Source organism: Lagenorhynchus albirostris, chromosome 2 (assembly GCF_949774975.1).
Source record: "Lagenorhynchus albirostris chromosome 2, mLagAlb1.1, whole genome shotgun sequence".
Lineage (NCBI taxonomy): Eukaryota > Metazoa > Chordata > Mammalia > Artiodactyla > Delphinidae > Lagenorhynchus > Lagenorhynchus albirostris.
Genome location: NC_083096.1, coordinates 156,545,456 through 156,555,319, shown reverse-complemented (window position 1 = coordinate 156,555,319; position 9,864 = coordinate 156,545,456). Strand labels below are relative to the sequence as shown.

General features: G+C 52.9%; 1 pseudogene; it reads left to right on the top strand.

The window, feature by feature from the left end:
- The first annotated feature begins 4,310 nt into the window (after positions 1-4,310).
- On the top strand, positions 4,311-6,601 carry LOC132515566 (lysine-specific demethylase 2B-like; annotated as a pseudogene).
- Positions 6,602-9,864: the final 3,263 nt, after the last annotated feature.

Sequence of the window (9,864 nt, the reverse complement as noted above, 5' to 3'; positions counted from 1 at the left end):
TGTATTTCTGATGTATTTGTGGGGAGGAAGGTGATCTCTGTGTCTTACTCTTCCACCATCTTGAAGCTCCTCTACCTAAGATGATCTTCTTAAGGCAATAGTTGAGGCTCTTCTATTCTTCTCCTCAAAAATCTTCAAGACCTCAAGCCCCACCATCCCACTGCCTCCATCATAAACCCCAAATGCCTAAGCCTGTCATTTCTGGCTGCACCACCTCTGGGGTCATATAGACTCAGGTTCGAATCCCAGCTCTGCCATTTACTGTCTGATCTTGGACAAATCACTTGTCCACTTTTGGCCTCAGGTACCTTACCTGTAAATTAGGGATATCATGCTGACCTTGAAAGATAGCCATGAGGATAAAAGGAGAGTTGTGAAGTCTCTAGCAGAGTACTGAACCCACAGTGGCCTCAGGATACTGTGGTTCTGGGCATATTCCAGCCCCACCCTTCCCCGATCGAGCCCACTCACAGCCCCTAGACCACCGTGCACATCAGGTCACTGAACATCTTTCAAGGTGGTTTCCCTAGGCTGGCTCACTCCTTACCAGCTTTGGCAGCTTTTAAATCCCTGCCCATCCTATCAGGGGCAGCTCAAACACCACTTCCTCGGTAAGCCTTGCCCCGAAGTCCTCTATCAGAACAAATTGTCCCCACGTATTCACTCCCACCGCTTTTTCCTCATGTCTCCATCGGAGCATGTGCCTCATTGACTGTTTCCACGTCTGATTCCCTTTGGATTGTAAGTTCCTTGAAGACAGGAACCTCGTCTGATTTATGGCTGTGCCCTTCATCAACCCAATGTGGAAGTGTGATTCACATGGAAGGTAGGGAGATTATTTAAATAGTTTGGAACCTAAGGATTTTCATTAAGTATTAGTTAAATATGTGGATGGATAGGGAAAAAAAGTGGTCAGCCAAACCCAAGCTTTTATCCCAGCAGCCTTCAGTCTGCTTCCTCTGAAGCCCCTGGGGTGGGTGGTCTTGGGGAAGGATGGATGTAAAGGCAGATTTACTACCCACATTTCACTGCAGGTTGACAGCTCTGTAGGAATTCTCCACTTCTAGTCTTCCATCTCCCCTTTCTCTAAACCTTCAACTCCAAAGGCTCTTCTCATTGAACATTTCCAGAGACAGGAGAGATTGATCCTTCTCTTATAGATCAGACACCTCCTGCCCTATAGAAGGAGAGGTGGATGTGGCTGCCTCAGGCCTCAGAGCAGGAGGGTCTGAGCAGCTCCTTGGACTGAGGGCTGGAGCTGGGATTCCCTGGTAACTTCTGAGAAGATTGATGGTAGATATGCAGACCACCAAGGGGGCAGCTATAAAAGGGGAGGGCAAGGAAGGTGGTCAGACTCAGCCTAGCCCAGTTGAGCCTGAAACAGCCCAGCCAAGACCCAGAACCTAAGTCAGAGCCATGTCCATCCAAGAAAATGGTGACTAGAGCTCAGAGCCATGCCACACCCATGCATGCATACATATATACTTAGACTAACTCAAGCCATACACACACACACGTGCGCGCGTGCACACACACACCCCTTTCCTCTTGCAGAGAGGTGTAGAAACCTGACTCAGGGCCTGGAGGTCCAAATTCAATGGCAGCGCTGACTCTTCACATTCAACAGCTATTACCCCTCCAGCCCAGACCCCTAGTATCCCCCCAGCAGCGATCCTAACTAACTCTTGTTCCCCGTGTGATCCTCAGAGTGCTGGGAAAGGATTGACTAAGCATCCACCCCAGAACTGTATTTCTCCCTCATCTACGGGACAGACTAGGCTGCCTGGAGCAGTGGCCCTCAGAATCCAGCCTCTGCAGCTGTGTGACCTTGGGCCAGGAAATTCATCTGTCTGAGCCTCAGTTTCCTCATCTGTGAAAGAGGCTGACAGGAACCACCTCCTCAGGCAGGTATAAGAATAAAAGAAGTGACATGTACAGCGTTTGCTCTGTTCCTCTACAAAGGAATTACTCCACCCGTCTTCTCTCGTTCTATCAGCATCAGCACCACCTGTCCGCCAGACCCTATTCCAGAGGCTGGAACTATAGCCATAAATGAGAGACTCTCGTCCTCCCCAGGGAACGCGCAGCTCAATTTTCCTACATTGAATGGAGAGGTAATCACGACCTGAGGATTAAATGAGATAATTCTGAATATCAGGATGTCACATATTAGGAGCTTAGCAGTTACTGGCCTCCTTTCTTCTCTGCTGAACAGCTTTTTAAGGGCAGAGACTGTGAATTGTTCACGGCCAGATTTTCTGTGCCTAGTACAGCCCCTGGAATGCAAATAGGTGTTCAATAAATGTTGAGTTTATTCTCTAAATGGGCATTCAGGGAAACAAAAACCCAAGACACCTCTCTCTCCCATTCCTCCCTCTTTTTCTCCCCCATCTCTCTCTCACACACACACGCACACATATGTGCACGTGCACACACACACAGCAGTGATGAGCTGGGCTCCTCTCTCGCCCCCTCTATCCCACAGTCCTGTCGCCTATCACAGGTCAACCCTTGGCCTCCTGTGGCCCTACAACCTGGGCTGAGGGGGGAGAAACAGGCTGTGGACCCAGGCTATTGTTTATTCGTAACTGGCCACAGGGGTGGGACTCTGCAGCCCTTCCTGCCCCCCGCCCCACACTTTCATTTTAATGAAATGAAGCCACCCGACGGCCCCCACCCCAAACCTTCCTAAGGTAAGAGTGAAATTGATTTTCCCTTTTAACTGGAAAGCAAGATAAACACATGGCACCCTTAGGGGCGGAGGGGAAGCACTTAAAATAGCACATCTCTGGGAGCAGACTGCTGCGTGCAGAGCTCGTCACAGACAAGGGCTGAATGCAAATCGCAGAGGCAGCAGCTGGGGCCAGCCTTCCCCTGGAAGAGCAGGTGAGAAGCACTACCTTCGCCCCTCTGTACCCTCTGCCTCCCATCAGGCTGGCGAGCAACCACAGGCTGACCTCTGTTCTCATAGGCTCAGACCTGGAAAGATTTCTCTCGGGTCATCTCCGCCCGAGTGCCTACAGCAATGGGCAGTGATGGGGCGCTTATTACCCCTTGAGGTAGCACATTGAAGCTCTCCTATTAGAAACTTCTGCTCTTACTGACCCATCCTGGGTGTCCCAGCATCTTCCCCCATTGACAGAGGTCTAATCCTGAGTCCTTCATCCCTCCCTTGTTCATTTGCTCCCTGCAGGGATCAGAAAACCAAGATCACCACCCCAAGTCTTCTTCTCCTGTCTGACCCCAGGACCCCCAGCCATTCCTTGGAGAGCCCATCCCTCAATGGAGAGCCTCTTCTCCATCCCTTGTTTGTCTAGGCTGGTGTCAGAAACAAGCTGCAGGTCTCTCCAGAAAGGATGAAGAGGAGGAGGTGGGGATGTTGAGGTGGGAGGGGAACTGACATTGACTGAACACCAGATAGTGTATTCAGAGCTGGTTTCAATGATCTCATTTAATCCTCTCAACAGCTCTGTGATTTAGGGACTACGATTATCCCCAGTTTACAGATGGGGAAACTGCATTGAGAGAATTTTTACCTACTTGCCCAGGATCACAAAATCAGGGAGTTGTGCTTAGTCACTCACCATACTCTCTCAAGGAATAATTGGCTTCATTTTTCTGTCATGCATGTTTGGAATATCGTTGCTGCTGCATAAAATGGAGATGACTGCCACGCCATACTGGGGCACCTCAGAAAGAAACCCCGGGAGAGCGGGGTCTGTGAGGATGGCAGTGCCTTTCTGGGAGCGAGTTAGGGCCACTGATTCTCTCCAATAGCCCCGCTCGAGGCTGCTCTCCAGAGCCTGATTTTGCAGGAGTCCACCTGGTGTGACTTGATCTATGATGGGGTGAGTCTGACACCCCTGGCCCTGGCAGCCATGGTGTCATGGCTCAGGCCCCCCAGGCTGCCATCTGAGCATTTGTCCCACTAACACCCACTTTGGGAGCCAGGGGACCCAATGCCTCTTTTGCATTTAAAACTCCCGTTCGTACATGTGATAGAATATCATGCAGTCATTTAACTGCTGTTGCTTTGTATTTATTGGCATGGAAAGATGTCCACAACATATTGTTGGGAGAAAAAAAAGGACTTTACACAACAGCATGTGGAGTCTGCTCCTGTTCATTTAAAGCCGTGTATATATGTGTTTACAATCAGACAGAGGTGTCTGAAAATGTTCACCAAAATGGTACTAGGGAGCCTGAGCCCGAGCCAGGGCGAGCCGAGCCTGCTCCGGGCGGGCGGTGGCGGCGGCGGCGGCGCCGCTCCAGCCATGTCAGCGCGCGCAAGCCTGGGCCCACCATGAGCCATGGCCATGTCCGTAAGCGCCGAGGACGACGACTATGAATCGGAGCCGGACCAGAACCGGGTCGCAGGTCGGCCCAAGGGGAACCTGGGCCCCGCCTCCGCGGTGAAGTTGGCCGCCAACCGGACCACGGCGGGAGCTCGCCGGCGCCGGACGCGATGCCGCAAGTGCGAGGCCTGCCTGCGGACGGAGTGTGGAGAGCGCCACTTCTGCAAGGACATGAAGAAGTTCGGCGGCCCCGGGCGGATGCCGCAGAGCTGCTTCATGCGGCAGCGCATCGCGCCTGTGCTGCCCCACACCGCCGTGTGTCTAGTGTGTGGCGAGGCAGGAAAAGAGGACACAGTGCGAGAGGAAGAAGGCAAGTTTAACCTTACGCTCATGGGGCGCTCATCTGCAGCGAGATCATCCACCCTGGATGCCTTAAGGTTAAGGAGTCAGAGGGCGTGGTCAACGAGGAGTTTCCAAACTGCTGGGCGTGTCCAAAGTGTAAGCACGCCTGCAAGACCGGGAAACAAAAGCGTGGCCCCGGCTTTAAGTACGCCTCAAACCTGCCCAGCTCCCTGCTCAAGGAGCAGAAGATGAACCAGGACAGCAAGGAGGGGCAGGAGCCTGCCAAGTGGAGGAGTGAGTGTGAAGAGGCGCCCCGGCGCAGGCCAGACGAGCACCCCGAGAAGGTGCCCCCTGACGGCATCCTGCGGCAAAAGTCAGACGATGTGCACCTGAGGAGGAAGCGGAAATACGAGAAGCCCCAGGAGCTGAGTGGACGCAAGCGAGCCTCGAGCCTCGACGCTTCAAACGTCCCCCGGTTCCTCCTCTCACCTCTCCCCGAGGCCCCCTCTAGGCAGCAGCCTCAGCCCCTGGTGGAGATCCAGTCTCACTTACTTCCTGCAGCAGCTAAAACCCGGCAAAGAAGATAAGCTTTTCAGGAAAAAGCGGTGGTCCTGGAAGAACGCTGAGGACCGAATGGCTCTGGCCAACAGGCCTCTCAGGCGCTTCAAGCAGGAGCCGGAGGACGACCTGCCCGAGGCGCTCCCCAAAACGACGGAGAGCAACCACTCCCGCTCCAGCTCCCCCACCGCGGCCCCAGCACAGAGGGGACGGTGGGCCCCCAGGAGAAGAGGAAGGTGAAGATGCGCCGGAAGCGGCGACTCCCCAACAAGGAGCCGAGCAAGGAGCTCAACCAGGAGATCCAGAAGACGGAGAGCAGCCTGGCCCGCGAGAACCACCAGCCCATCAAGTCGGAGCCTGAGAGCGAGAACGAGGAGCCCAAGCGGCCCCTGGGCCTCTGTGAGCGCCCTCTCCGCTTCAGCAAAGGGGCCCAGCTGGGGCCCGGCCTGCACAGCCCGCCCCGAGTCATCTTCCGGCCCCTCCCTCCGTGTCCCCGCCCAAGTGCATCCAGATGGAGCGACATGTGATCCCCGTCAGCGCCCCCGCCCGACTCGCTGCCCCTGGACGATAGGGCGGCCCACATTGTGCACAGGGAGGTGTGGAGGACCGTCTTCAGCTACCCCAGCCACCAAGACCTGTGTGTCTGCATGCGGGTCTGCAGGACCTGGAACCGCTAGTGCTGTGATAAGCGGTTACGGACACGCATCGACCTGAACCGCTGCAAGTCCATCACACCCCTGATGCTGAGCGGCGTCATCCGGCAACAGCCTGTCTCCCTGGACCTCAGCTGGACCAATATCTCCAAGAAACAGCCGAGCTGACTCATCAACCGCTTGCCTGGGCTCCGAGAACTGGTGCTGTCAGGCTGCTCATGGATCGCAGTCTCAGCCCTCTGTAGCTCCAGTTGTCCGCTGCTCCGGACCCTGGATGTCCAGTGGGTAGAAGGACTAAAGGACGCCCAGATGCGGGATCTCCTGTCCCCGCCTACAGATAACAGGCCAGGTCAGATGGGCCATCGGAGTGAGCTCCGGAACATTGTGGAGCTGCGCCTGGCCGGCCTGGACATCACAGACGCCTCCCTACGGCTTATCATTCGCCACATGCCCCTGCTCTCCAAGCTCCACCTTAGTCACTGTAACCACGTGACTACCCAGTCCCTCAACCTGCTCACCACTGTGGGCACCACCACCCGAGACTCCTTAACCGAAATCAACCTGTCAGACTGCAATAAGGTCACTGACCAGTGCCTGTCCTTCAAACGGTGTGGGAATATCTGTCATACTGACCTGCGGTACTGCAAGCAAGTTACCAAGGAAGGCTGTGAGCAGTTCATAGCCGAAATGTCTGTGAGTGTCCAGTTCGGGCAAGTGGAAGAAAAACTCCTGCAAAAGCTGAGCAGCGTCTGAGCTTGGAGCCTCACGTCAGGAGAGCCTGCAAGTGCAGGGTTCAGCAGCACGTGGAACCGCAGCTCAGCAAGGAGTCTTCAGCCCTAAAGCCCCCTCCACGTTGGCCGAAAGCAGACGACACGCCAGGCCCTCAGGGTAATTACACCCTCGTACCTGTGCCAATACTCCAGATCCCAAGGTCCGGCCGGTCTCCACCCATAAGCTCTCCCTGAAAGGAAGACACGGCAGCAGATGCAGCTGTATAGTTTGAAAAAAATGAATGTGTAAAAAAGCTAGAAGTCTAGGACCTTGAGGAATTCAGACTGCTCGTGTCCAGGTTGTCCTCAGAGCCTAGCCCACGGTGACACAGTACCAGATCTACCAAGTCTTCTTTCTCTCGACAGGTATCGATCGGTATGTTTCTAAGAAGGAGATACTGCCGTAGATCCTTCACTTTCAGTCACATTAACTGCGGGCGCTGAAAGGCTGTCTCTTGTAATAAGTGACAAGTGGAACATCTGCGGAGATTTTCTTGTAAGATCGAACAAACAGAGCAAAAATCTTTCTTGCCGTCACAACATACGTGCTGAACAAACAGATAGGAAAGAAGATTTAATGAGAGCCAGATACAAGCCATTGTGAAAGCACTAGTTTTCCTTTTGCCTCCCATTAAAATTAAATTTTAGTTCTTATGAAGTCCCCCATGGCCCCAGACCCATGGGCGTTTTCATGTCCTAAAAGTGGTGAAAATCAGAACAGTCACTGCTGAGGCAGTTTGGATTCACAGAAGTTCAAATACACACCTTTAAGGGAAAAAAAAAAAATGGTACTAGGGGTTGTTTCTGGGAGTAGAATTTGGGGTGATTTTTCTTTCTTCTTAGTTCATTTCTGTGACTGATTTGTATAAAGAATGAATGCATATCATCTTTTACCAAAAAAAATTTAAAAACACATTCCAAAAACTCACAGTGCTATTCAGTCAGTTTTATAATATAGGACAGGGGTTGAAAGAGAGCCCGCGCTTTCCCTTCCTCCTCCCTTCCCACCCGGCTCTTTCTTCGTGTCCCCTCCAAATCCTCCTGCAGGGTCCTCTCTGTTGTGATGGCTTTGGAGCCAAGTGACCAGAGTTGTCATGTCAGCTCTGACCCCCTGTTTAAAACGGGCATGAGAATTTCCACCCCGTAAGGTTTTTTGAAAAATAAATAACACCAGTTACAGGGAGGCACCTGGACCTCGCCTTAGCCTTGGACATAATCGCTGCTGAATGAACGAACGCTGAGGATGGGGGGGGGGGCGGGTGGTTGGAGGTGGGGGGGGGCAATCGTAGCACGCTAAAGAAAAGGACAGGAGTCCAGAAGCCTCGGGAACACAACCTCTGACTAGCATGAGGGGAAAATGCCTTCAAGTACCTGAAATTCCTGACCCAGAGCCATGCTGTGCTCTCATTCACAGGCTTGGGAACATTTGTTCAACATACATTTTTAATGTCGTGTGTTTACTTGTCTCTCCAGGGGTCAGCAAACGACACCCCAAGGGCCACATCCAGCCTGTTTTGGAGTGACTGTCAAGCTCAGAATGGTTTTTCCATGTTTAAAGGGTTGAAACAAACAACAAAACATGGAGAAGAATATGTGTCAGAGATCATAGTTGGCCCACAGAGTTTAAAATATTTCTTATGTGGCCCTTAACAGAAAACGTGTCCGTGGTAGATGAGAAGCAGGGCTGCGGGAGCCCGTCTGTAGCACCCTGGCTGCAGGAGGAGTGACAGCTAAGAAGAGGAGGAAACAGTATAGCCCAGCCCCGCGTGGCTCCCTGCACAGTATGGTGGGCACCAACACTGACCCTGAGTCACTGAGAGAAGAGTCTGTCTTCAAGACCCTCTGGCTAGGGGGGCAGGGACATGGATAAGACCTCCAGGATGATTTCCATCCCAGAGAGGGAGATGGAGTTACGGGATCACAGGGAGGAGCTTCGATTATGCAGAAAACATACCCTGTGAGTTGGGAACTCTTACCATCCCTGCTTTCAGAGGAACACCCCAGGCTTTGGGGAAGCTAGGCAGCTAGCCCACGGGCATGCCGCTGGTGAGTGGGGAGCAGGGATCTGAGCCCAGGCAATGCGACTCTAGGTCCTGTGTCCTGACCTTTGCCTTCAGGGTTGTTCTTGGGGACAGAAGGGTCTGTTAGATGTGGGTCCTCGGGTAAAGCCACCTGGAATATCAGTGACTCACCTGAGGGGCCACTGATGCCATCTACCTAATTACTCAACCCTGATGGTGGCCTGGCCTCTGCAGAGAGGTCAGAGGCTCTTTGTGGAAAAAGAGGGAAGGGGCCACCCATGTTCCAGGCACTGGCCAGGTAAGCCAGACACTGCAGCGCCTCCCTCCATCCTCACACTCACCCACAATAGTGGGACAATGACTCCATTGGGCAGAAGGGGAAACTGAGGCTCAAGGAGCTTACACCAGGTCATGCAGTCTGTAAAAGGCGGATTCTGGACTTGAAACCAGCTCTCTCTTCCTCCAGCGTTCATGCCTTCCAAAGCTGTCACTTCTGTTAGGGGGGTGGGGCACCTCCTCCACATCTCCTCTGGGGGTACCCCCGTTGCACCCCCTTCTAGGAGGTACATTAGCAAGCAAGCTACCTGCCCAGCTCCCACCAGCCCTGTTCCAGAGAATCTGAGCCAGCCAAGTGTGGCAGGATTTGGTCTGCCGAGACAGACTAATGAAGCAATTTAAAAACAATTGTTTGGAACACACAGACATCTGGGTAATAATAGACTACAAGAAAACTGACCAGTGAATTTTCCCAGGGCCACTAACAGGGCAAGATCTACCTCAGCACATGCAGATGGCAGGCGACTCGCTGGAAGTTCCCACAGGTATCTCGGTGAGAGTTTGACTTACTTTATAGGATCGGTCCATTCTTTCTCCTGGTCTAGACAGGCTGAGTGCTGTATGCGTGTGTCTGAGGGATGCTCTTATGCAGACACACACAAAGAAACGCAGGTACATGGTCAGCTTGACATTCCATGCATGTACACAGCTACACACCCATTTGCATACATGTGAAACGGTACCTGTGCACACTTAGAGCTATACGCCTTCATGCACATGCACAAACACCCTGCCCACATGTGTCTAAGCATATGCAAACGTATATGCGTGCCTATGATGGCAACACAAAATATTGACCCTCCCTGGATTCCCATCCTTTGCCATGTGACTTTTTGGTGATTCCCACTGAGAGGAGCAGAGTATACTTCCCTGCCCTTAACTTTGCATT